Source organism: Rhincodon typus, chromosome 3, assembly GCF_021869965.1.
Source record: "Rhincodon typus isolate 14 chromosome 3, sRhiTyp1.1, whole genome shotgun sequence".
Taxonomy (NCBI): Eukaryota; Metazoa; Chordata; class Chondrichthyes; order Orectolobiformes; family Rhincodontidae; genus Rhincodon; species Rhincodon typus.
The window spans coordinates 40,731,785-40,757,340 of NC_063334.1; the positions used below are offsets into that span (position 1 = coordinate 40,731,785).

A 25,556-nucleotide genomic window follows, 5' to 3' on the forward strand; every position below is an offset into this window, starting at 1 on the left:
AAAGTTATTATGTTAAACCCCTGTTTACATAAATCATTTTGCATGCAGATCAGTTCTTGGCAAACAGACTGCTCCTTTATCAGGTTTTGAACACTGGCAGCACTGGACAAGATAGTTGTTCAGATTAAACCAAGTAAATAGAAAGGGCAAAACTGATGAAGACATAAGTAACAAACCTTCTGAAGCATACCAATCATGTGCGACTCAAACACGTCACCGTGAAATCTGATACTGGATTCTAGCCTTCGCCAATTAACATTTGTATATAGTGTACAGTACAGGCAGCTGATGTGACATTAATTAATTCAGACTTAATCGTTTTCAGATTACCTTTGCTTATGTAGTTCAGTTTCTTCACTATGTGTTGCACAGCTGTCACTAGCAAAGTAAAATCATGCTCGAACATAGGCTTCTTCATTTATGTCAGATATGCATTTGACCTTTTTTTTTCAAAGCAAGGCAACAAAATGGGGATAGTTCCAGCAGGAAAATAAATCTGTCTTAGTGGTTTTCTTGCTTATCGGCTGATCACAAAGCCATAGGCAGCTGCAGCTCTCTGCAGTGGTCTAGCCTTTGTGTCTCCAGTCACAATTATAGACCTGGTTATCACCTTCTCAGACTGATGAAAGAAATGTGATTTAAGTAACAGAAGATTATCTTTCCAGCATTGTGGTTCAGATTTTATTTCCGCAGGGCTTGATGCTCCCCATGGATATCTGTTCCCCAATTTGATTTCTCATTTATTGCACTCTCAGCTTTGATATTGAGTGAATTTTCCTAATGTATCCTAACTGATCACTGATAATACATTGCACTGACATATACAGAAAAATAGGAGTTTTCAGATTGTCACTGTTCTTTTTCAGCAAAATTTTCAGTCAAGACAATTTTATATGAATCACTCTTTTGTTTAGACAGTAAATCTACCCATTCCAACCCTGACATTTTCATACATGGATTGTACAGTTCCTTATCTGCCTTCAGAACTGTGTGGTACTTGTCTTTTAAATCTATTTGCGATGATCATCTTTTTCTTCCCCAAATACCATGAGCATTAAATCTGCCTGGAAGCTGTTTTTATGTCAAATTTTAAAGCATGAGCTCTCAACAACTTACACTATTTTTGCAGCTGGAACTGCTGAACTCCCCATCTTTTCTAAACTGACCTCCTACACAAGTACGTACAGGAATACACCAAGGTGTCTTATACGTGTGGCATGCAGAATATACACTGTGCTGGGTTATCATGTGGAAAAATTAAAAACTTTTGACTGGTTGATCCATCTTCATTTGAGAGTAATACATTAAGTTACAAGTGGAAATCTCAATGCTGAACACTGACGATTGATCAATGACTCAAAACTTTGATTTGAAACTCCATTACATTGAGCCCTACATATAGTGAGTGAGTTCAGTTTGGGGATTGGAATATGGAGGAGAAGTCAAGATCATGCACTGATTTAGAGATAAGGTTGCTGGCTGCATGAAGATGCAAAGTGGCACTTTATATCATGACTGTGAACCTGTTTAGGTCACTCAGCACTGTGGGGGAAGAAGCTTTACAAACTGTAATAGTACTGACTTCAGTTTTTGTCATGAGTCAGGATCCTACACTTCAGTTTTTTGCATTTCATTTCATTGATCGAAAGCAGCAGCTGGGATTTGATGGTATTTATAGACATCAAGTAACCCAGACACAAATGTTAACAGGAGATTAAGAATGATTGTGCCATTTTCTTGCTACTTGGTTTGACTCATTATGTATTTGCATATAACTATACTGGTTTAGACTTTTCATAGATTTCACATTTTGTTCATACCCCACGTTTTAAAAGAGGACATAAAATGGCACTTTATTATGAAGATTTATGTGCCTCATTGTGAGGCAGGGGTCAGAGACATAATGAAAGACACAACAATCAGTTAAATAAGTGAGCATAACATATGTAATGTAGGTGCTCATTTTTTCTTCCCTGAATCGATCTGAATTTAATGTACAGTGAAGGTAAACTCCTGCTATTCCTCTAATATTCAGAGGAAGAATGATCAAATTGCTTGTGGCCATCACTGGCTAGTCACTTGAGAAGTTGCTGGTGCACTGCCTTCTCGAACTAGTTCAGTCCCTGTATTGCAGGTACATTTACAAGGCTAAGTAAGTTCTGAGGAAGGGTTACCAGACCCGAAACATTAACTCTGGTTTTTTCTTCACAGATGCTGCCATACCTGCTGACCTTTTCTAGCAACTTCTGTTTTTGTTCCACATTTACAAGGCTGTTAGGATGGGAGTTTCAGGGTTTTGATCCAGGAACAGTGAAGACGTGTCAATACGGGTCCAAGTCAGGATGCTATATGAACGTCGATCGTGGTATTCTTAGCTGAAGACCATTTTTCTGCTTATCAGTGAGGCATTAACTTGCCAAGGGCAGGCTTTCCTTCATCTGAATTAAACGGGCCAATCCTCATGAGTTGACTGTTAATGAAGCTCAGAGTGCACTCATTTAACTGCCATGAATGTGGCTCCATGCAAGATTGACCAGTTCATCAACGAAGAGGAGCTCAGTGTTAAGGCAGCGTGGCTTGCATCTTTTTTTTTCATCAAAATTGATTCATTGGATGTTGGTGTCACTGACTAGACCATCATTAGCTAGGCCCTATTTTCCCTAGAGAAGATGGTGAGCTGCTTTTTTGAACTGCTGCACTTTATACGATTTAAGTACATCCACCACAGTGTTTGGAAGGAAATTCTGGGGTTTTGTCCCAGCTACAGTGAAGGAACAGTGATATATTTCCAAGTTAGGATGGTATGTAGCTTGGAAGGGACCTTATGGATGGTGGTGTTCCCATATATACGCTCCCCTTGCCCTTCTATTGTCCATTTTGCCAAGTATTTAATGCTGGAATATCTGCCTTTGCTCCTTGACAAATGCTGTTTTAGACCTTTGCTCTGACAATGTTGACAAAATCTTCAATTGCTTTCACCCAAAAGCTTGCTGACATGAGGAATAAATTTCTAGTGTTCCCAATTGGGGCCTCACCTGCTGGTAGCTCAGATGAAACTTTCGAATGCATATTGCCATTCTTCTATTGCACACACAGTCTGAATTCTTAACATCACAGAAGCCCTTACAACTCATCGTGTGTGTATCACCTTGCCAAACGTCGATAGTAAAATGTGATACAGTTGGAAAACTAGGGCACTTTTTGGGCTTCGATCAGAAGCTGTAAGAGAATATGAGTTGATTGCCTGGATACTGTGGAACAAATCTGCAATAGCAAAATTTCAACTGGACTGGACAACTTTACGAACAGTTCAGGAACAGTTCTGTACTTCCAATTATAAATGCATACCGCACAATGAAGTAGTTCCTCCATATTACCAGGAGAACACCCTCCTGATGCTGAGTATTGCCACAAGATCTTTAGTTATGATTCCCCTCCCCTCCCCACCCCACGAGATCTTTAGCATGCCACCCACTGAACCAAGCCACCCCTCACCCACATCACCAGGAGGACAGAAGTTACTTCAGTCTGACCTCTCACATGAAGGGTGGCATTTTTGATAGAGCAGTATTGCCTAACACTATGTATTGATGCAGTCAGTTTAAAGTAATTGAGTATCTCAAGAGGCCTCAATTCTACATTTTACAGCACATCATCTAAAGAGATACTAGGTCCAAAATCCAAAAGCTTGATCAGAGATGTGTGTGTTTAGGGGTGCCTTAATGGAAGAAAGAGGAAGGGAGATGGAATGGTTTATGAAGGGCAGAAGTTAGGGCCTAGGTAGCTGAAGGCATGGCCATCACTGGTGGAGTAATTAAGGTTGGAATGCTCAAGACTGAGGGCCACAGTTAACATAGAAGGTTATAGAGCTTACGACATTTACAGATGTTGGGAGGGTGAAGTCAAGAAAAAATTTGAAAACAGGGATGAGTCTCTAAAATTGTTAATATTGCATCGGATTGGCAGTCTCTATTGCATAGTCAGGTTACTAGCATGGAGCTTGAACCCATGAGTTTCTGTCTTCGAGGGGAGTGTCAACTGACCGATGTTGGTACGTCGCTTATACGGATCTTTTTAAGGTTTCCTTCAAATGAGAGTAAACAAATTTCCAGACCATTCAACACTGCTCACTCACTGAAACCAAGATTTTCCTTAACAGACACAATGCAGAAATATATATTAACCTTAAAAAGTACACTTGATTCAAATTTCAGAATAATAAAGTATATGTATTGATGAAGCTATAATACAAACTAAACTGATTCAGAGATGGTAGGAACTGCAGATGCTGGAGAACCTGAGATAGCAAGGTGTAGAGCTGGATGAACACAGCAGGCCAAGCAGCATCAGGGTCTAGGCCCGAAACATCAGCCTTCCTGGTCCTCTGATGCTGCTTGGCCTGCTGTGTTCATCTAGCTCTACACCTTACTATCTCATACAAACTAAACTAGCTATTTTTAGTTCCAAAAAAGAGGCTGTCAGGACAAAAACCTCTGTCCAAAGTGCTTTAAGGATGATCTTAAAAAGGAGAGGTGCAGAGGCGTAGAGCTATGAGAGGCAATTCCAAAATATGTGGCCACAGCAGAACATCCAATGCTTGTGAGGGGGGAGGAGAATTGCACAAGAGCTTAGGGCAGAATGCAAAATGACTGGAGAAGCTTAGATAAGAGTGAATAATTTAACAACAATAATTTAAGATGTATCTAAATCATATTAAAAGTAAGTATGATTTTGTACATTGTAACTACCCCAGCAATACAATTGCTGAATTGTGTGCTGTGGAGTCCACCAATGCTTTCCCTAAAGTATTCCCTTGCATTTAATATCTACAACTCTGTTAAACACGACTACACTTGAAAAAGCAAATAATTGGTTCAAAAACTCTTTCAGCCACCCAGAGGTTTAGAAATGCATCATGTAGACAAAAACTATCTCATAATATATCATAAATTTCGTATTTGTTAATTTTCACTACACCAAATGTCAATAATTAAAAATAATGCTGATAATGGAACGTCCCTAGCATTACAGCGGACAATGCGTTGCTTCAGTGGTGCTGAGCCACACAGTCTAGAAAGTTCCCAGTTCAATCTCTGGTCTGATTTTCCCCAGAACTGATCATGCTTTACGGACTCAGGGCTAACAAATGGAACAATCAATGAAATTCCTATTCCTGCCTGCAACCGAGAAACCCTTTCTCTAGGAGTGCACGTGGACTCAGCGGAGAACAGTTCCAGATGTGATGCCTTTTCCCGTGATAAAGCGATCTGGCACTGTTCCCTGTTCAGGATTAAAATTGAAGAGCCTAATTTGTTGAAGTCAGTCAGGTAGTTGAAACTATTTGGGTCTGACAACAAAGGACAGCCCAGGTGACTGTGAGGGAGATGAGGTGCCTTAGATGAGGTAACAGAAGTTCACAAAGGGTTTTGGCACTTTAGACCAATTCCTTCAGTTTCAAAACACTTTTTTTCCCAAAAGTCATTCAAGTCTGCAAGCAGGTCCCATCGAATGTGGTCATTATTTGTTAAATATTTCTCACATTTCTCACTGGGAAACAAAACATAAATAAAGCAGTAGGCTTGATGTACTTTGGTCAAGGGATGATTGCACTTTTGAAGCATATTTTACAGTTCAAACATTTATAGCTGCTGCAGTGGACAATCATCCATGTTGCAATAGACTTAAGAAGTATATATAACCCTGAAAGAATTAGTTTATCTCTAGGGTCCATACCGCTGCCTATCAACTTTTCTTAACCAGCTTTGCGAAATACCAAAGGAGTCAAAGGTGGAAACTGAAATACAGATGGGAACAAGTAAAGCTGCCAAAATCTTATAATCTGTTGAACATGTCTCAGCTTATCTGGTGCGCACTGATGTTTTCAATGCTTAATTTCTGTTCATTTTACAAAAGACCATTTTCACAGTCATCCAAAAGTCACTGACCGATCAAACTGATTCCAAAAAGTAAAAACCCTCACCTCTCCAAAACAACAAAACGTATTTCCTATATCGTAATATTGGGCTTAACACATGAGGAATATTTGAGGACTCTGGGTCTATACTCGAAGGAGTTTAGAAGGATGAGGGACCTAATTGAAACTTACAGAATACTGAATGGCCTGGACAGAGTGGACATTGGGAAGATATACCCATTGGCAAGGGAGACTAGGACCCGAGGGCACAACCTTAGAATAAAGGGAATACCCTTTAGAATGGAGATAATGAGAAATGTCTTCAGCCAGAGACTGATGAATCTATGGAATTCATTTCCACAGAAGGCTGTGGAGGCCAGTTCATTGAATATATTTAAAGACAGAGATAGATGGGTTCTTGATTATCAAGGGGATCAAGGGTTACGGGGAGAAAGCAGGAGAATGGGGTTGAGAAACTTATCAGCCATGATTGAATGGTGGAGAAGACTCAATGGGCTGAATGGTCTAATTTCTCCTCCTATGTCTTATTGTCTAGCTCTTAGAAAATACCAACTATGCTATGATAAGAAATACAGCAATGAGGGAGTTAAAAAGCTGGTCAGGTAAATCGTGAATAAAGCAAAATACAGCAGATGGTGGAAATCTGAAGTAAAAACACAGTGCTAGACAAACTCAGCGGGTCTGGCAGCCTAGACCTTCAAGTTTCTACAGCAACTTCTGTTTTATTTCAGTTTAAATCATGAAACCTTCCTAAATAAATTTAGCTACATGAACAGAGAGAAGTGTGTCACATTTTTCAGTGTTAAGGATCTTGTTAGCTTTTCTGTTTTGTTGATCTTTGCTCCTGTTCTCTCCTAAAGACACATTGATAGGCTTGGACCTGGCAAAACTGCACAAAATGGACAAGTGAGAGCCCATTTTACGTCTCACCTCATTTGCCTTTGATTGTAGCCCAATGTTGACCTCACCTGACATTCACACACCAAATATACTTATCAGAGTCCCCAGATAGCAATCAGGAATGACAGTCTTAATTGAACTGACTACTCCCTCCATCTTAAATGTGGAAATCAGTTGCAACATTTCAACTGTTCCTCCAGCTGAGATCCAGTAACCAAATGAGGAACTGGAAAAGCATTTCAGGAGGCTCTTGGAAGATAGATGTGATCTCCTAAAGTGATGGCGTCATTATGTTCAGATATACATTGTTACTGCATTTTAGCCTGTGATTATATGCACTATTGGAAAACAATGCTACCATGACAACGTAGAATAACACAAGGTTATTGTCAGCTTTTTACACCATATTGAAAGACTGAATAAGGCTATACAATTAATGTTCAAAATAGTTTTTTTAAAAACGGCAATGTCAACAGAGCAGGGAAATATATCTTCAATCAGCCATTTCAAATTAACGTTCTTTGAACTAACTAAACAAAATCAAGCAGGAAAACAAACAAACATTCTCAGAAACCTAAGCAAACTGTACCTTCAGTGCACAAACAATTTTTGGCTGATTATCTGATTATAATATGGAGATGTCAACCCAGAAGGCCAAAGACTATGAGATATGTCACACTGATAGTACATTCAAACAACTCACAGATTTTGACAGCATTGAAATGAGTTGCATGATCACCGATCACAGTGTGGTTTCTGAAAATAATCCAACCCCAAGGAAAAGAAATATTGCTGGTTAATGATGGGACAATGCCCCTATATGGCTGCTGAGTGCTATATTCTTATCGGTTATGTCTTTTATTAATTTGTTCACAGGATATGTGCATCACTGGCAAACTCAGCATTTGTTGTTCATCCTCAAAATGATGGCTGTGAGATGAATCCTTGGACTGCTGCAGTCTCTGACCACTGTGCTGTTAGGTAGGGGGTTTGGCTCAGTAACAATGAAGGAATAATAACATATTGCCAATGCAGGATGATGTAGGCAGAGGAGTAGTCTCTCAAGCCTGCTCCACCATGTTCACCGACATCAACACAATGTTCTCTGTTATCTCCATCAAATTTGATGTCAATACTATCTGAAGAGCTTGCGATCTCAATCTTGAATGTACTCAATGACTAAGCCTCCACAGATATCTAGGCACAGAATTCTAAATATTTGCCATCCTCTGAAATTTCTCTTCTCAGTCCAAAATGGTAATATTAAGTCCTTACATCCATCCTATTCTGGAATTCTTTTTCTCCAAGACAATTCTTTAAAGATAAGCATTGCTGCATAACAGTTGTAAACATCACACAAAACTGGGGAAGGCCAGAGAGGAATAACTGATCATAGAATCCCTACAGTGTGGGAGCAGGCCATTCAGCCCATCGAGTCACACCGACACGCTGAAAAACATCCCACCACCAACCCCTTACCCTATTCCTGTATCCTTGCATTTCCCACGGTAATCCACCTAACCTGTACCTCCCTAGACACTATGGGCTTTCATGAAAATTCCTACTGAAATAATCAGACAAGCCAAGATGTTCCATTTCGTATGAATCAGACATCACCAGACAAAGTATGTTTCTACACTTTATTCATTTTAGAACAATAACAAAGATAAAAAACAACTTCTCGACAGAGCTTTGCAACACTTTACGCATGAAGTAACATTTACCCATTTTGCTCGATTTTGGTGCCAGTACAGTTACTTTACTGACACATGAAGGTGGTGTCAACTTTATCCACATGACAATACTCCTCCTCTTGATCAGATAATCAGGGCTCAAGCATTGTTTCAGACACCTATGCTGCTACTTTACTGCTGTAGTGAAGGACTGTGGGTGTTAGAGGTGCTATCAATTAGATGTGATATGAGGCTGGAGTCTTATCTGCCCCTCAAGTTGAAATATGATTCACAGAGCAGTACAAAGTTTCTTGGTGACAAAATATTTAGAACTCGAATTTATTGTCATGTACTTAAGAACAGGAATATAGGAGTACTGTGAAAAGTATACAAAGTCACCATTCATAGTGCCATCTTAGGTACAAAAGGTAGCTATCCTACCTGATCATTTGTAATAGTGATAGCATTTTTCTGAATTATAACATTGAATAAAAGTGATTCAAAGCAGTTGGAGATGTACTGAGGTTAGAACAGACAATATACACATAGATATTTTCATATAATTTTGAAGGACAGGCAGACAGACGGAGGGGGTGGGGTTGCTTTGTAAGTAAGAAATTAAATCAAATTGAGAGCAAGATGTGATATTGGGTCAGAAGGCATAGAATCTATGTGGGTAGAGTTGAGGAACTGCAAAAAAAAAATCCTGATGTGAGTTTGGTACAAGCCCTTGGCAGGAGGAGTCAGAATGTGGGGCAGAAAACAAATAAGGAAATACAAAAGGCATGTAAGAAAGGCACGATTACAATAATCATGGAGGACTTCAAGACACAGGTGGACTGGGAAAAACAGGTTGGCAGCAGATCCCAAAAAAAGTGTCTACAAGATGATTTTTTTTTGGAGCAGCTTGTGGTTCAGCCCGCATAGGAAAAGGCAATTCTGGATTTGGTAATGAGACCGACTTGGTTAGGGAGTTTAAAATGAAGGAGCCCCTCCAGGGAGTAACAAATATATGATAGAATTCACCCTGCAGTTTGAGAAGGAGAAGAGTGAATCAGATGTAATGGTATTATAATTAAGTAAAGGTGGCTACAAAGACATGAGGGACAGGCAGGCCACAGCTGATTGGAAGAGAAGCATAGCAGCAATTGCAGGAGTTTCCAGGCGTCATTAATCCCAAGGAAGAAGAAACATACTAGGAGAAGCTGAGGCAATTGTGCGTGACAACAGAAGTCAGGGACCGCATAAAAGCAAACAATGTGGTGAAGATTAGTGGGAAGCCTTTAAAAACCAGCAGAGGATAACTTAAAAAATGCAATAAAAGGGGGAAGATGATGAAATATGAAAGTAGGCTAGCTAGCAATATAAAAGAAGATTGCAAGTTTTTTTTAGGATATCTAAAAGGTAAGAGAGAGGGGAGAGTGGACATTGCTGTAAATGAGACCGGAGAAGCAGTAGTGGGGAATAAAGAAATGGCAGAGGAACTGAACAGGTACTTTGCATCAGTCTTCAGGAAAGAAGACACTAGTAGTATGTCAGAAATTCAAAAGAGTCAGGGGACAGAGGTGAGTGTAGTGGCCAGCACTAAGATAGTGCTGGGGAAGCTAGAAGGTCTGAAGGTGGATCAATCACCCAGACCAGATGGACTACATCTCAGAGTTCTGAAGGGGATAGCTGGGAAGACTGTAGGGGCATTGATTGTGATCTTTCAAGAATCACTGGAGTCACGTAGGATCCCAGAGGACTGAAAAATGACTAATTTTTAAAAGGGGAGGGAAGCAGAAGGCAGAAAACTATAGGCCAGTTAGCCTGACATTGGTTGTTGGTAAGATTTTAGAGTCCATTATTAAGAATGGGATTGTGGATTACTTGGAACTGCATGCTAAAATAGGACTGACTCAGTACTGCTTCATAAAGGGGAGGTCATGCCTGACAAATCTCGAAATCTTTGAGGAGGTAACGAGCAAGTTAGACAAAGGAGAGCCAGAGGATGTGTGCTATTTGGACTTCCAGTAGGCCTTTGACAAGGTGCTGCAAAAGGATGCTGTTAAACAAGATAAGATCTATGGTGTTAGGGTCAAGGTACTGGCACGGATATAGGATTGGCTGAGTGGCAGAAGGCAGAGAATGTGGTTGAAGAAGTCTTTTTCAGAATGGCAGCCGGTGGCCAGTAGAGTTCTGCAAGATCAGCGTTGGGACCACAACTATTCACATTACCTATTAACAAAGGATCTGAGGGCATTATTCCTAAGTTTACAGATGACACAAAGGTCGGTAGAGGGAGAGGTAGTGTTGAGGAAATGAAGAGGCTGCAGAAGGATTAGAAGAGTGGACAACAAGATGGAATACAATGTGAGAAAGTGTCATGATATGCAATTTGGTAGGAAGAAAAAAGGTGCAGACTATTTTCTAAATAGGGAAAGGCTTCAGAAATCTGATGCATTAAGGAACATAATGTAATGCACACCCACTAGCTCCTTTTAAATCAAAGTGGAAAACTCATCATTAATGTTGCAATCTTTCCCAAAGGTTGTAACTTCTATCTAGAACTAAAGTTTCAAAAGAACTGGGCAATCTTCAATCACTGTCCACCATTTACAAGGTTCAAATCAGGAGAGTGATTGAAAATGATCCATTTGACTGGATGTGAGCAACTCCAACAATAATCAAGCAGGTCAACATCATCCAGGACAAAGCAGCCTGTTTGACTAAACCCTAATTCAGCACTTTCAAGATTCACTCACTCCACCATTAACCCTCAGTGGCAGCAGTGTGTGCCACCTACAAGATGCAATACAGTAAATCACCAAAGCTCCTTTGACAGCACCTTCTAAACCTGTGACCTCAACCAGCAAGAGGGACAAGAGCACACAACATGAGAACACCACCTGCAAGTATCTCCTCAAGGCACAGATTAGGCTACAGACCAGCACTGATGCATGCTCGCACACTTCAAGCCTGCAAAATGGAAGCTCACAAACTATCTAAACATGGCAGATATTGCATCAATTTCAACCATCTCATTTACTGTTCAAAGGTGCAACTTAAGCTTGAGTCATTGCCCAGCAACCCAGACAATGACAAACTGCCATTTTTTGCCCCTCCCGGTCTTGGAGACAGTAGTCAACTCGAAGGCCCGTTGGGTCTGTTCCAAATGAGATCAATGCAGTTACCAAAGATCAGTGTAAAAACCTTAAAACTTCATGGATTGCAATGTTCATTGCCAAACCACAGAATCCATTTTATGGTAGAATCATCTGGAGAATCGTGCACACTAACAGGACCCAGAGTCCATTCCAGCTGAACAAGTTCCATCGAACCTTCCTGTAATGATTCCAAGAAAGAGTAAAAAAAAAACTAAATAACCTAAAGCCAAAATCAACATTCTATTCTTGACGATCTACCTCCCATTCATTCTTAATGAAACTAGTTTTATTACTTTGACAATACATTTATCTTAGTTTACACATTTCAAACTTGCAAGAACAAATTTAATTGATAAATACTTAGTAAATAACAAATGAAGCATTGGCAAGTAGCCTTAAACTACTGTAATTTACTATCCACTGCAGTCATCCTACTCCACAGAGTAACTGGCGGTAATAAAAAAACATTTTGTACTGCATATAATTTTACACATAAGGAATTGTGTTTCACGGTGCCCTTGATGCCTCAATGAGGCCATTTACTAAATAACAAACAAGGAAGGTTTCTAGTTCAAATCCAAGTCTCGAAAGTTTGCTGATCTTAACAAGCCTCCTATCTCTCAGGCCATGAAGTACAAAATGAACCAAGAATATTATACTGTTAGTTATCCTATAATGCTGCTGGAAATGGGAATTTGTCATTGTCACAAAGGGATGCATTCATCTATGAAGCCCCTCAAATTGAAAAGCTGGCACGTCCTCAGTCAGGGCTCAGGGATAAATAACTATTGATCACCATGAATTCAATCCCAGATCACCTATGGACACCCTGAACTTTTAGCTCCAACATTCTGTTTAAAGCCAAAAGGTGACTGGATGTAAATTTCGTGGCGGTGACAAATTCCGGCATGTCACACGTGTAAAAAAGTCAGTGAAACTTCAAATGGAAAGATTGCTAAGGAAGAAATGAAGTCTCCGAGCAAGGAGCTGGGATATACAAAAAAAAATTAAAAGTGAGCTTCAACCACGGACTGCGTGTGTTAGTGGCTGACATCCTAGTGTGTGGACTAATGTGCTGTGAAGGTCAGTTTATTGTGACAATACTGTGGCTTTAAGAGGTATATTTTGTCCTATTTTTTGAAGGGAGGTTTTAAGGCAGAGATGCCTAGCAGTCTACCAAAGCCACTACAGTAAACAACGTGAGGCCTTGGGTTTTTTTTTAAATTTGGAACAATAGAAGCAGCCTGAATGGTTGTGGTCAAGCTCCCACAGAACCAGAATGTTTTGTTTTAGCTTTCAGCAATTACTGTTGGGATCTTGAAGAAGTGAAAGCTATTTTTTCCCTCGGTCAGTTACAGCCAAAAGCTGGGGCTTCTCCTCCTGCTCCTGGAGTTGCACGTGAGACGATCAGTTTTTTGAATTTGCCTTTTGTCAAGGGTGCATTTATGGGATGTTACTATGTTGGAACAGTTAATTAGTAATAGTTACTGTATGTATTATTCTGTAAAGTTTTCCAATAGAGTTAAGTTATTCTAATTCCTTCATTTCTTTTGTTTTATTTTAAACATAGTGGATGAATAAAGTGCATTTTCCTTTAAATCCGGTAATTTGACAAATCGAATTACATTTGGAATGTGACACCTTACATTTCCCTTTAAAATAACAAAATGTTTGGGTCGACACAATCTTCTGAATATTTTGAAGGGGTGTGGTCTAGTCCATAAGATTACGAATAGCAGTTAAACACCCCTACACTCCAGGCAAAGTAGGGGGAAAATTACTGTCAGTTGGAGAGCTGCCAGCCAACTACTATCAAAAAAAACCAGGTCAAACAAATTTCTGTCAACCTGCGAAGAATCTCAAAATGAACTGTTAAACGACTAATGTAAAGCTATTGAGAAAATCCATTGTAATGGCCGCAAGATTCTCCGATCCACTTTCACAAGGGAAAGGATCATGTTCAAATTATCCTTGTAATGGCCAACTACGGTGGTGGGTGAATAAAAGAAAAGAGGAACCAGTTCATCCCGTCACATGGGAGCTCAACCATTTAGGGTGTTCCATCTAGAACCATAAACTGGGGGACATCACCCAGGGTCAGGCCACAGCAAGGATTAAATAGCCTGTTCCTGTCCCGACATTACTATTTTCACTCACTTCTGATTTCTCGTAATGTAATGCAATAACTCTGTTGAATTCCATTACCTCCCGTGAGTCTTGTGCTTTTTCCTATTTCAAATGTTACATTTTGCCAACAGCAAATCATAAGCAACGTCATGAATTTACTTCACCATTGTTTTTGTTGAGGGAAAAAAAGACCATTTAACTTGGTTGTCATTTTTAAAATAAAATATATCAGAATTGAGATTTGACGCGCTTCAGTGAAAGAGAATGCTTTCTGAAGGATGTTCAAAGGAATGTTTGGACACAGATAACAGTTAAAAGAAAAATGGATGTATGATCTGCTATTTAGCCCTGAGACTTTTGACTGCGCCAGCAATCTGCAAGCTCCCTGGGCTGTTTTTGTTAAGGCTTTCAGCTTTCACATCACGGAGTTGAAAAAAGCTGAACATTACAGTAATAAAACTATTCAAGCAGAAAGAAAAGTTCTATTAAAGTTTAAAAAGTTTATGCCAAAAATGTCATTAAACACTACACTGGCTTCCTTTTTACCCTTTTCTTTCCTACAGATTTTTTTTGTTAAAGAAGATCACACTTCTTTTTCTTAATTTCCTCAAAAGTGTTAAGTTTTATATTTCATTTCATCTTAGATTTATTGCTTCCTTTCTTGGACCATAGCTTCATGTACAGTGGCTTAACAACAGAGTGTCTGTTGTTCCATTACAGTTAAAAATTGCTGACAATTCAAAAGGCAGCCTGACAACTGGGGTTGGGATTTATCCAGTTCTCACCCGATATCCACATGTACAATTTCCAACAGGATCACTAGGCTGTGTTCAGGAAAGGGAGAGAAAGAAAAAAAAATCAAAGAATAATTTTTCCACCTTCAACCCTGAGGGCACGGAGACCAGCTGGACTGCCTTTGCAGCTGCTCTTGACTGTTTCCCAGCAAAAAAACCCAGCGTCAAGTCTGGAACCCTCCTGGGTTCCGTGGCCATTTAAAGTAGAGCTCAGTCTTTTCAGTAAATGGAATTTTTCTTGAGGGAAATTAAAATGCCATTAGCCGTGACCCACTGGGAAGCCGATTTATTTTCGATGTGCTGTCAACCTATTCCAGAGTTTAGCAACATCACTTAATTGGTGCACAGGGACTCTGGAGCCTGGCCAGTCATCAAAACCCAAAACTTCATTCCCAACAGCCAACTGAGGGGCAGGGGTCAAGGCTAACAAGCCACAAGACAAACACTGTATGCATTTTTCACATGTAAGAATGCCATTTCGACCATTATGTGTGTCTTTCTCGTAACTTGCCACCAAGAGTTAAGAAAATTGGACGAGGCATCCCCTCTTCAAGTTTCATTTTCTGGTCTCAAGTGAGTACATTTCTTCACTTGCATCCTGCTGGTATGGGTGTGTGGGGGTGTGCTGGAGTGGTGTGGAGGGAAGTGGGTCTTAATTTTATGAGTGACAGCTGCAGCAGGCACCACCAGGAGAGGTGGACACTGCTGAGGCAACATTTGAAAAACAAAAGGCCTCGTCCTGGACGGGAAACCCTTGCAGGAAGGACAGTGGGTCACATGAGTTGTCTTTCCTGACCCTCGCCACCTGCTTCAAAAAACCACTCCGCACCAACCTCCTCTGTCCCACACCTCTCCCCACCCACTCTGATCCCCGCTCCCCTGCCCCCCACTACCACCGGCCTGATACTTGAAGGCCTCCTTCCACAATGGAGTCATGGCCGGTACTGGGGAGGGAAATGCAGCACTGGTGAAATATCAGTAAATACCCTTAATTATTTCCTTAATTACAGGGATAACTAACATTCCTTCAAGCATTGGATCATCCTCCCAGTGATTTTACTAATTCATCTCTTCTCTTGACCAGCAAGCAGGGATTTTATTAAGTTTAATTAGAGTCAGCTGTTCCTTACGATGGAAAGGAAAATGCTGGGGTTCAGAGCAGGGAATGGGTAATGATGGCACAGGAAGGGCGGATTGACTTAAGTAGAAAGGTTGGGTTTCTATCCAACAGGTATTGTAAAATTGACTTTATTGAAACGTACAAGATCTCAAGGAGCCTTGGCAGAAGGGATGTTTCTACTTGTGGGAGAATCAAGAACTTGGGGCCACTGTTTCAAAATCAGAGTTCCCCATTTAGGACAAGCATGAGATAAAATATTTTTTCAGAGGGCTATGAGTCTTAGGGATCTCTCTCCCTCAAAAAAGGTGGTGAAAGCAGTCTCTGCATGTTTAAAGGAGGAAGTAAATAATTCTGATAAGGAAGTGGTGAAAAGTTATCATGATAGCTTGGAATGTGGAGTAATCAGTTCAGTCATATTCTTACTGAATGACGAAGCAGGCTCAAAAGAATCAAGTGGTCTATTTTTGCTACTAATTCTCAAGTTTATAATCTTTGGATGACTTCAACAGGAATGGAGGAGAAAGCTTCTACTTTATAAACTCACAAAAACAAGTCTTGGTTTCAGCCGTTATTTTCATTGCTGCCAGCGATGCAGAGTTTGGTGGTACAGAATGGAGGGTTTTCCAGTTTCTGAGAGCAGACTACAAAGCTTTTAAACATACTCTTATTTTACAGAGAGACACGGACTTCAAAACACAGTCACTTTGAGAGCACTTAAAGGCAATTTTGTTCACGAAGGAAACTTACACTTCAAATTCTCTTGCAAAGTTTGGCTGAGGATTTATTTTCAGAATTTTGCTGACAATGTGAGAGAAGGATTAGAGCCTCATGGACTTCAAGAAACCAGAGAATAAAACAAAGCCCAACCCAAAATTATACAGTGAACATCTACTGTTTTTAATGAGCCACTTAACGGCGCCACCTACAGATGCAGTATCTTCAGTTTGTCCAAACCATTCACCATTCCTTCATATATCATTTCTTCACTCCATTTGTTATTTCTTGACATATTTGTTTGACACTGCAGTTTACTTCCCTGCAGTGAAGTGGTGGAAAAGCAACACATATTACTTCCTTGTGGCACCAGCCTCCATACCAATTTCATCAGTTTTAAAAGGAAAGAAAATGATGTAATGGGGACAGGAATTAAACTGAAACTGCAAGCCCATTTATCCATATGTGATGTAAGAACAAAAAAAATCTCCCCAGCTCCCTGATGGCCCAAGCAACCATAGAACGCAACAACAACAGGAGAAGCAAATTATCAAGAAACCGTTGCTGTAATTAAACAGTGAGAACAGCATGGAACACTCAAACAAAAAGGAAAGACTGCATCACTGGGGTTCAATTTCCCTAAATAACTGATAGGAAGAACTCCATATCAAATTGGTCGTTAAAAATACTTTCTAAAGCCAGACCAAAAATTTAAAAATCCAAGGAAATTTAAAAAGTACTACATTAGTGTTTAGTTGGGTTCGAAAACAAGACTCCCGATATACGTGTAAAATATAGGAAACAGAACATGAAAGCCAATGAGATGAAAACAGCGCACCCACACGATAAAATGGAACAAACAAAATCCACTGTGCTCCCTCCTGCTCTTTAACAAAATGCTAAAATCACAGTTAAATTTGCTAAGTCTCTGAACGTTACGCGTAGGCTTTTCAAATGTAGCTCTTACATAAATAAGCAATAAAAATGAGTGAACAGCATCACTTTTGGAATGACTATCTAATTCCCGAGTAGGTCTACAAAACTATTTGACCATGTATTTTCTGTACATCTTGATCATATTGTTTGAAGCGGTGAAACTAGAGTCACACACATTACTAACGGGACATTGTGCTCTCTTATTGCCAGAAATCTGTCCACAATTTAGTCCAGCCATAATACAGGAAATAGTTAAGCACATCCAGCCATCAAAATGCCAGTGGTGAAACATAAAAAGAACACAGACACTCTCATACCAGTGTTTAAATTACCTGAAAAATATTGGAGAACAGTCAATCAGTGTACTACTATCTCAGAAAAGGAGGGGAAAGAGATGAAAAGAGAGAGAGAGGTGGGTAGAGAGAGACAGCAAGCGCACGAGAGAGACAGAAGCTCTCTGTAACATGGCTCTCCAAGTAATGCAGTGTTCTCCCACCATCACTGCTTTTATCCACAGAACCTCTCAGCTGCTGGGGGCCTCGCTGTTGCTCATTGCAGAAAGCGATATATGGTTTTTATTTAAAGAGAGATGCATACTTCTCAGTAAAAAAGAACATTCAGCTCATCCAGAGCTGCAACATCCTACACTTCTAAGTCTTAACTAGCTGATTTAGTGCTGTACAGGTTCCTCCAACTGTGAAGGATAATTAGCAGCTAGCTCCTACAAGCTGGATCAAACAGGGACTCAGGTCACCAAATATACAGCAAACAATTATAACATTCACAGTATTCTTTAACCTTTTGAAATAAAAAGTCTTGTCTATTCACACTAGAGATTCACTTAGAGATTCACCCAATATATATTAAAAAATCTCAATTTCATTTTTTTTCTATTTAGATGTCTCATTATATGCAAGTTTGGTCATGTGCAAGGTCCCTGCACATTCATACAAAATACACACAGAATCCCATTTGATGAACACCAAAGCACAGAAGTGCTACCACTGTCTCCTAAAGAAAAGGATATGCTGTACCTGCTATCACAGGTCTTCACACATTTCCACCAGTCATAGAGAAAGTAAATAAATCCTTCACTATAGCTTAATTTACAAGGAAAACATTTCAAACTAAAAGTTTCAGTGTTTGAGTGAAATTAAAACAAAACGATGCTCCTTTCTTGATGGCTCTAAATCAGTCCATTATCCACAACTTTTGTGATCAACTCCCTGACTGACAACTGATTTCCACAAGAACCAGCAATACAAGAGATTCATGCACATTGTCAAGGCACCTCATGCAAAATTGCACCGAACAGCATTTGTAATCCCTAATCTCCATCATTACTACTGACCTCCGTGCAAACCTCACAACTGGCTACAGACATCCAGCATTCAACACCACATATGAAACCTAATCTTTCAGAGACGGACAGCTGCATGTGGCAAGAGCTGAACAGTTATTTTTTGTAACTGGGTGCTGTTGAACAGCAGGATGTGTCAATTATCAGGAACAACTAACACTTAAATTTTAAAATTCAAAATGATAAAGTCACCTAAACATGTAAGTTTGAATTCTGAGTGAACACATCTCTTCTGTAAATTAAGAAAAATACAGATTTCTTTTTAAAAATTGACCTGCATTTGACATTTAGTTGCAATAAAAAAAACTCATGATGAAATCAGGTAATATTTCCATCCATGCAAGTCTTTCTTTTTCCTCAAAAAAAATCTTAAAAGCTAACTATTACAATGCATTGTTGTAATAAAAAGCTCTTAGAATGCATCACATCTATTGTAAATATAAAGCTGAGCTAAGATGTTCCTACAAGTTACTGGTATACGAACAATCAGCATTGTACAAAGAACACTGGACAAACAGACTGATGGATGGTTTAAGGCTAAATTCAAAGTTAGTGAAACGGCAAACTGGTGAACAGTGGTTTACTTGAAGAATGTGCAGCACTCCCCTAATACTAAGATGAGGTTGCATTTGTTACATTCATTTTTGAACAAAACGGGCACAAATCTTGACCCTGCAGGGAGATTACCCACCAACTGTTACTTCTATCTTCAAAAGTCAGTTGTTCCTTTTGAGCTTCTATTTCACAGCATAAAACAAAACTAATTGGAAAACCTCTTGTGCTGTAATTTACACTCTTATTACGGAAGATCTCGCTATGTTCAGAACAATGTTTGGAAGAATTATTCAATTTGCCATTTCTACTTACAGACTTATTTCAGGAGAAAATTGACATTTGTTGCTCTTTTTGCACTCAAATGTTTGTGATGCCTTCTAAAATGCCAAATAAATGCTTCTGTTCCAGCTCTTTGATAATCTATTTTATTAAACCTTAATTCATGTTAAATATTTTTGTTAAAATGTATTTGTTGCCAAATTGGTTACACTGTTGTGTTATTTAATCACTACCTTCATTTTTCCAATTTAAATGCATGATATATGAGATTGGGGTAAAAGAATTTATAACATTTAGAAAAATAGAAGTTTTTCAGAGCATTGCAGCAGAGCAATTTCCTTCTCAAAAGGTAAAAAAAAGAGAAATTGGAACTATTTTGCATCCGAAAAGTTCAGGAAAACCTCACATGCAGCAAAAATAGTAATGCTAAATATCATCACCTAGTTTTAATGTGGAATAAATGGGGACTAGAGTGGGAACTATTGAGTGCTATTCAGTCTTGACTGTATCTATATGCTCCACCCACCAAAACATACATCAATCATAGAGAAAAATAATACTCTGTATGAACACAGTGTTAGAGACACTGAATACCACTGATTCAAAATAGCATTTGCCTTGGTGAAGGGACACAAATACAATGCTAGCTGCTCTCCAGGCTACGTATTTGTCAAAACTTTACCTTTTGTGATTCAACACTCATTTTACCAAGTCCCTTTTTGGGAATTTCAGGCTATACTTCAATAAAATTGTTTGTTATAGATCAAGCAATATAACCACTGCTTTCCAGGCTGAGTCCCTGGTTAAATGCTGAAGAAGGTAAAGCTCAATGACTCTAAAATTCATCATCAAATTGCTACGTTTCTGTATATCCGTCATGAAGAAGCTTTCAGTGTAGCCAGTCAGAGTAAATAGTTTGTTTTTGCTCTGGGTTATAAATCATTGATAATTTATGAGTGAATATTTTAAAGCACTGACTTTATTCCGCCCAATGGCTGTAGTTACCCATTCAAGAAGGCATGCAGTTGATTCACGAACACATCACTGCCTCAATTCTGAAAGCTATCACAAACCATCTGTAACTAGATTTTAAAGAAGGTACCATGAGTGAAGATGTTGAGAAGAAAATATAAAAGGTTCTTTCAACATCACTGTCTCACTGAAGATTCAGTCTACGTTTCACGTGCATCTGCTCTCAGATAAATCTTACACTTGTTAAAATCATTGCTGCTTGCACAATGAGATGTTGGTTACAGTACAGTTATTTACTGAGTCACAGGCTTGTCCCTAATCACCAATAATTAAATCCATATTGTCATACCTATACCTGTAAAAATGATTGAAAATTATCAGAGGGTTTGATATATTTTTAAATAATCAAGTGAGGCTTTATTCTTTTATTTGTACATATTGTTCACAGGAAGGGGAGTACACTTCACCTCCATCCTACCTCTGTCAGCAAGACTTCATTTATGTAAATGCAAAGCTTCTTACATAAATTTCAAAATAACCTGTGCATACAGGGCACAGCTGTTTATTAAACACGTTCATTCGTATTTAACTGATGAAAATGTATATTTAGAAGCGACTCAGCATTGTAAAAAATATACCTGAAAACAGAGCAGCATGGACATAAATGCCATGTAACTTTTAGATTTAGAAATGGCCCCAGGTCATGTTCAGGAACAGATAGCACAGTGAGCTGGAGTCTGCTGGAGCTGTGGGTAAAGCTGGGGGAGCAGAGAACAGGGACACAGGGTGGACAGCATTTTGAGCATGGTCAGCCAACAATCCTCTGTGATGGAGGCTGCCTGGGAGGGAAGGGAAATGAGAGAGGGGAGGTTAGTTGGGTGGGCAGGGAGTTTGAGGACCGGGTCGAAGGCATTGAAGGGTGCAAGAGGGATGGAAAGGGTAGGGGAATGGAGGGGTTGTGGAATGGGGGTGTGGGTCGGAGGAAGAGGGGCAGGGACAGGATGGGACGGGGAAGGGAGAACAGGAGGAAGACAGTGGACAGAGATGGATGGGGAAATGGGGGCAGGGATGGGAAGGGGGGGGCAGGGATGACAAGAGGGGCGGGACAAGAAGTGCGGCCGGCAGGACGGAGGAAAGGGTCAGGGTAGTGAAAATAGGGAATGGGTAAGGGGGGCAGGGGGAAGGGGTGAAAGGGTGAATGGGGGACGCGGTGGAGTGGGGACGGGGGGGGGAAGGGGGAGAGGGGGATGGGGAAGGGAGACAGGGGGGGGGGGGATGGTGAAGGGAGACACAAGGGAGGCAGGCAGGGCTGGGGCTAGAGGGGGACACATGAGTGGAGAGAGTGAAGGTGGATTGGTGAGGGTCAAGGAGTGAAGGGGTGTAGGAAGGAGGGGTAGAGGGAGTGGGTTGAATAAGTGGGGTTGAAGTACTGGGTGGTTTGGAGGGAGGACTGAAAACCCTTCTTTCCCTGTCCTCGGCTCCTACGCTTGGCGACCGGTGAAAGTGGGGGGAGAAGTTGAGTGGTCTGTGTGTGCACTTCTCCAACCACACTCACTCTCTCTGCACTGAGAGGAAGGAACAACAACTCGTCCAGACTGGGTTAAGTTTGATTCCTTTGCGGACGGCAGAATGAAAGAATAAAAGCAGCAGGCTCTGGAGAAGTACCGGTCCATGTGGAAATACACGGTCCATGTGGTTGTCAGAGAAACAAAGAATCCGCCCGCGGCCGCGCACCTTGACAAATGGGAAATGTGAGCTTCTAGTGAAAGGAGCGGATTCTCTCCTTCTCCCTCCCCTTCCCCTTCACTCCATCGACGTCCCCACTCCAGTTTACCTTCTGGCTGGAATGGTGGGGGGGGTGGTTTCAGACTCCATTTCTAACCCTTAATTTTCCGTTTGGGAACATCGAAAAAATTTGCTAACCAGTGTGTTCAGAATGTAAAGGAAGGGCAACGTGGATAGAACATGGAAATAACCTGACCCGCGGGGAAGTCAATGTGGAACTGGCGAATTTGAAGATCCGTCTCCCACCCAAAAAAAATGCAGCTGAGGTCCGGCTGGAGTTTCCTGTGTAGGTCCCTCCACCACAAGAATAAAGAGAGAAGAAACAGCATTTGGAATATGTTCCAGCCGCCACTCGGGTATGTCCTGAAAATACCCGAGCAATCTCGGAAAGAGTTCAAATCCCTTCTCCATGATATATTTTTAACCTCGACGCTGCTCTATAAACATAACTTCACACACGGGAGGGAGGGTGGGGAGAATATCCCACAAAAGGGTGACTAAGATTATCTCCCAGATACTTGGTGCACCAACACTTTTGTTTATGCTTCACCTTTTTTTTTCCCAAATGCAGAAACTGCAACGAAATATACCAGTTTGTTGCTTCTTTCTTTGTAAAATAAAGATAAACGTGAAATAAAGCAGAAATATTGCTCTTCCTGCCTGTGGAGACGTTCATTCAACAGATCAGGAATATCCAACTCCGAACACAATCACAGCAAACGCGAAAGAGCAAACAGGACGGAACAAGAAGCTGGTGCTGGGCTTCTGAATGAGAACGGAGAAAGGGTTATTTTTGAAGGGAAGGGCTTTTACCTCGGCATTGTCGAGCTCGGTCGGGAGTTAGCGGCAGCAGCCGCCGCTCTCGTTTCTCTCTCCTCCAGCATTAATCCAGGGCTGCGGGCTTCGGGCCCCCCCACCCCACCATTTATCCAGCATCCAGAACGGCTCGCAGCTCCCTCTCTCTCTCTGTCCTCGGCAACACCGGGCGGGAAGGAAAACGGCGAAAGAATCCTCCCCACCCCCAAAACAAAATAATCTGTTCTCAGGGTGTGTGACAGCTTTCAGAGAAAGCAGTGAGCGTGTCTCGGAATCCCCCTCCTCTCTCTCTTTCCCCCCCTCTGTCCACTTCTCTCAGCGCTATGCTGTGCGGATCCCAGACATGCCTGTTGGATATACCTGCACAGAGATTTTTTAAAAAAAACAATCGGGCGGCTTTTTCTGTCCAGGATCTCCTCACTCACTCATTCTCTCTTGAAATCTCCGAGATACTCTGGAGGGAGGAGGAGGAGGAGGAGGAGAGATCAGTCCGCTGACGTCAGGCACATCAGGATACACCAGAGCTTCTCAGTCTCTCTCTGTCTCCAGCCTTCTGCACACACACATACACACAACTCCAAAACCAAGGTAACTCCGACCGCTAATCTAAATGCCCCAACACAGCTCGAACAGCATGTCAATGCCAAGCCAGAGTATACATCCCCGTCGCTTCTACGCAACATACAAATTCAAAGTGAGCTGCAGGCTTTGTTTTTCTTTTGCAAATTCCATAACAACAGCCTCCCTCAGTCCCGGGCTTCTGACCTACACAGAAATACAATGAACCTGAAATAGAAGTTTTACCTCTCTACCACACGGCTCCGTCTCGATACAGTTCAGAGCGAACTACGGTATTACAAATTAAAGAAGGGAATGGCAAAACTACAACCTGAAAGATGTAGGTTCTGATCAGCCAAGCTTGTCTTGAAATAGCGTCTTCCACAGGAGCATTATTGGACATAAACTTTGTCGAAAAGAGACGTGTTGCCAAAGCTTTTCGTTTTACACTCGTTAGGACCAATGCAAGAATGTCAATTTTCAAATGCTTACGACAATTTACATGGCACCTTTAACCATTTAAATAGCTCAAATCACTTCAGAGGAGCACTGTCAAAACAAACGTGTCACTGGGTCTTATCATGTAGGGTCCAATGGCCTCTCTGGACTCGGAACGTTAAGTCTGATTTCTCTGCACAGATGCTGCCAGACTGGCTGAGTTCTTCCAGCAATTTCTGTTTTTATTTCAGATTTCCAGCATATCCAATTATTTGTTTATTAAGAGAAACAACTTAGTCAAACAGATGGGTTTTATGATCACATGAAAGAATGGTCAGAATTACAGCGACAGGGGCTTTACGGAGCAAGTTACCTTAAGTTCTGGGCACTGCTAAAATTGGAAATGGGTCAAAGACCAAAATTGGAGTGGGGGGTGCATGGGAAGAGATGCCAGAGAGTTATACACCGTAATAAAGTTACATATCTAAGAAGGAATAGGGTAATGGGAAGATTGGGAAAGAAGGATAAAAATTTTTAAATTGTTGCATTGCCAGAGTCAAGCCAATGAAGATCAGCAAGGCATGAGCTGATGGGTGAACAGAACATAATGCAGACAGAAATGCAAGGGAATGCAGTAGGAAACAAGTTTTAGAATAAGCTCAAGCGCACAGAGGGTGAAATGTAGAAGCCGAGCCAGGATAGCACAGTAATAGTCAAGCCTAGAGGCTTCAAAGGGAGAGATGAAAGTTTCAATTGCACACAGGCTGAGGCACATTCAGAGAAGGGCAATGTTGCAGAGATGATGTTAAATAATTTAATGATGGAGCAGACTCCATCAAGGTTGAGAGTAATCGAGATAAGTACAAATCATGACAAGAGTGAGGAATGGAGTCTGGAAGGAATGATGTTTGCAGTGGGAACTGAAGAAAATGGTTTCAATCGTCCCAAAATTTAACTTACTTCCATAGGATATACGGTACAGAAACAGACCATTTGGCTCAAGCAGTTCAGCAAATAGTGTATGTCATGCATGCTCAAATACAATTTGCTAACGTTGTTCTCTGTACACTAAGAATATCTCCTCGAAAAAAGGGCAAAAAAAATACCAAAGGTATATAGGTGCATGGCAGCCCTGATTGTTTGAAGCTATTTTGACCCTTACTGTTGACAGTGAGGAGGCTTTGGTATCTCTCACCTACTGACTTTCCTTTGTAGGAGGAAAAATTATCAAAAATCAAATAAAAACTGTCAAAACAACTGCTCATGCCCAATAAACTTGATTTTAAGAAGAACATTCAGAAATACAGTTTTCCTCCAGTAATTTCCCCAAAGTGCTAGAGTAATTGCAGACTATTAGGTGATGGTAAAGTCATTTCACAATAGATTGAAATGGATGGATAAGTGGATCAGTAAGAGTATAAGAGATAGTAGGAACTGCAGATGCTGGA

General features: G+C 40.7%; 1 protein-coding gene across 5 annotated transcripts in view; it reads right to left on the reverse strand.

The window, feature by feature from the left end:
- Positions 1-23,541, reverse strand: part of LOC109939107 (receptor-type tyrosine-protein phosphatase delta) — a 542,862-nt gene extending 519,321 nt beyond the window's left edge. For all 5 annotated transcript variants that reach the window (XM_048595070.1, XM_048595069.1, XM_048595071.1 and 2 more), the window contains exon 1: positions 23,110-23,541. The gene's annotated coding sequence lies outside the window, so the exon portion shown is untranslated. The remainder of the gene's footprint in view (positions 1-23,109) is intronic.
- Positions 23,542-25,556: the final 2,015 nt, after the last annotated feature.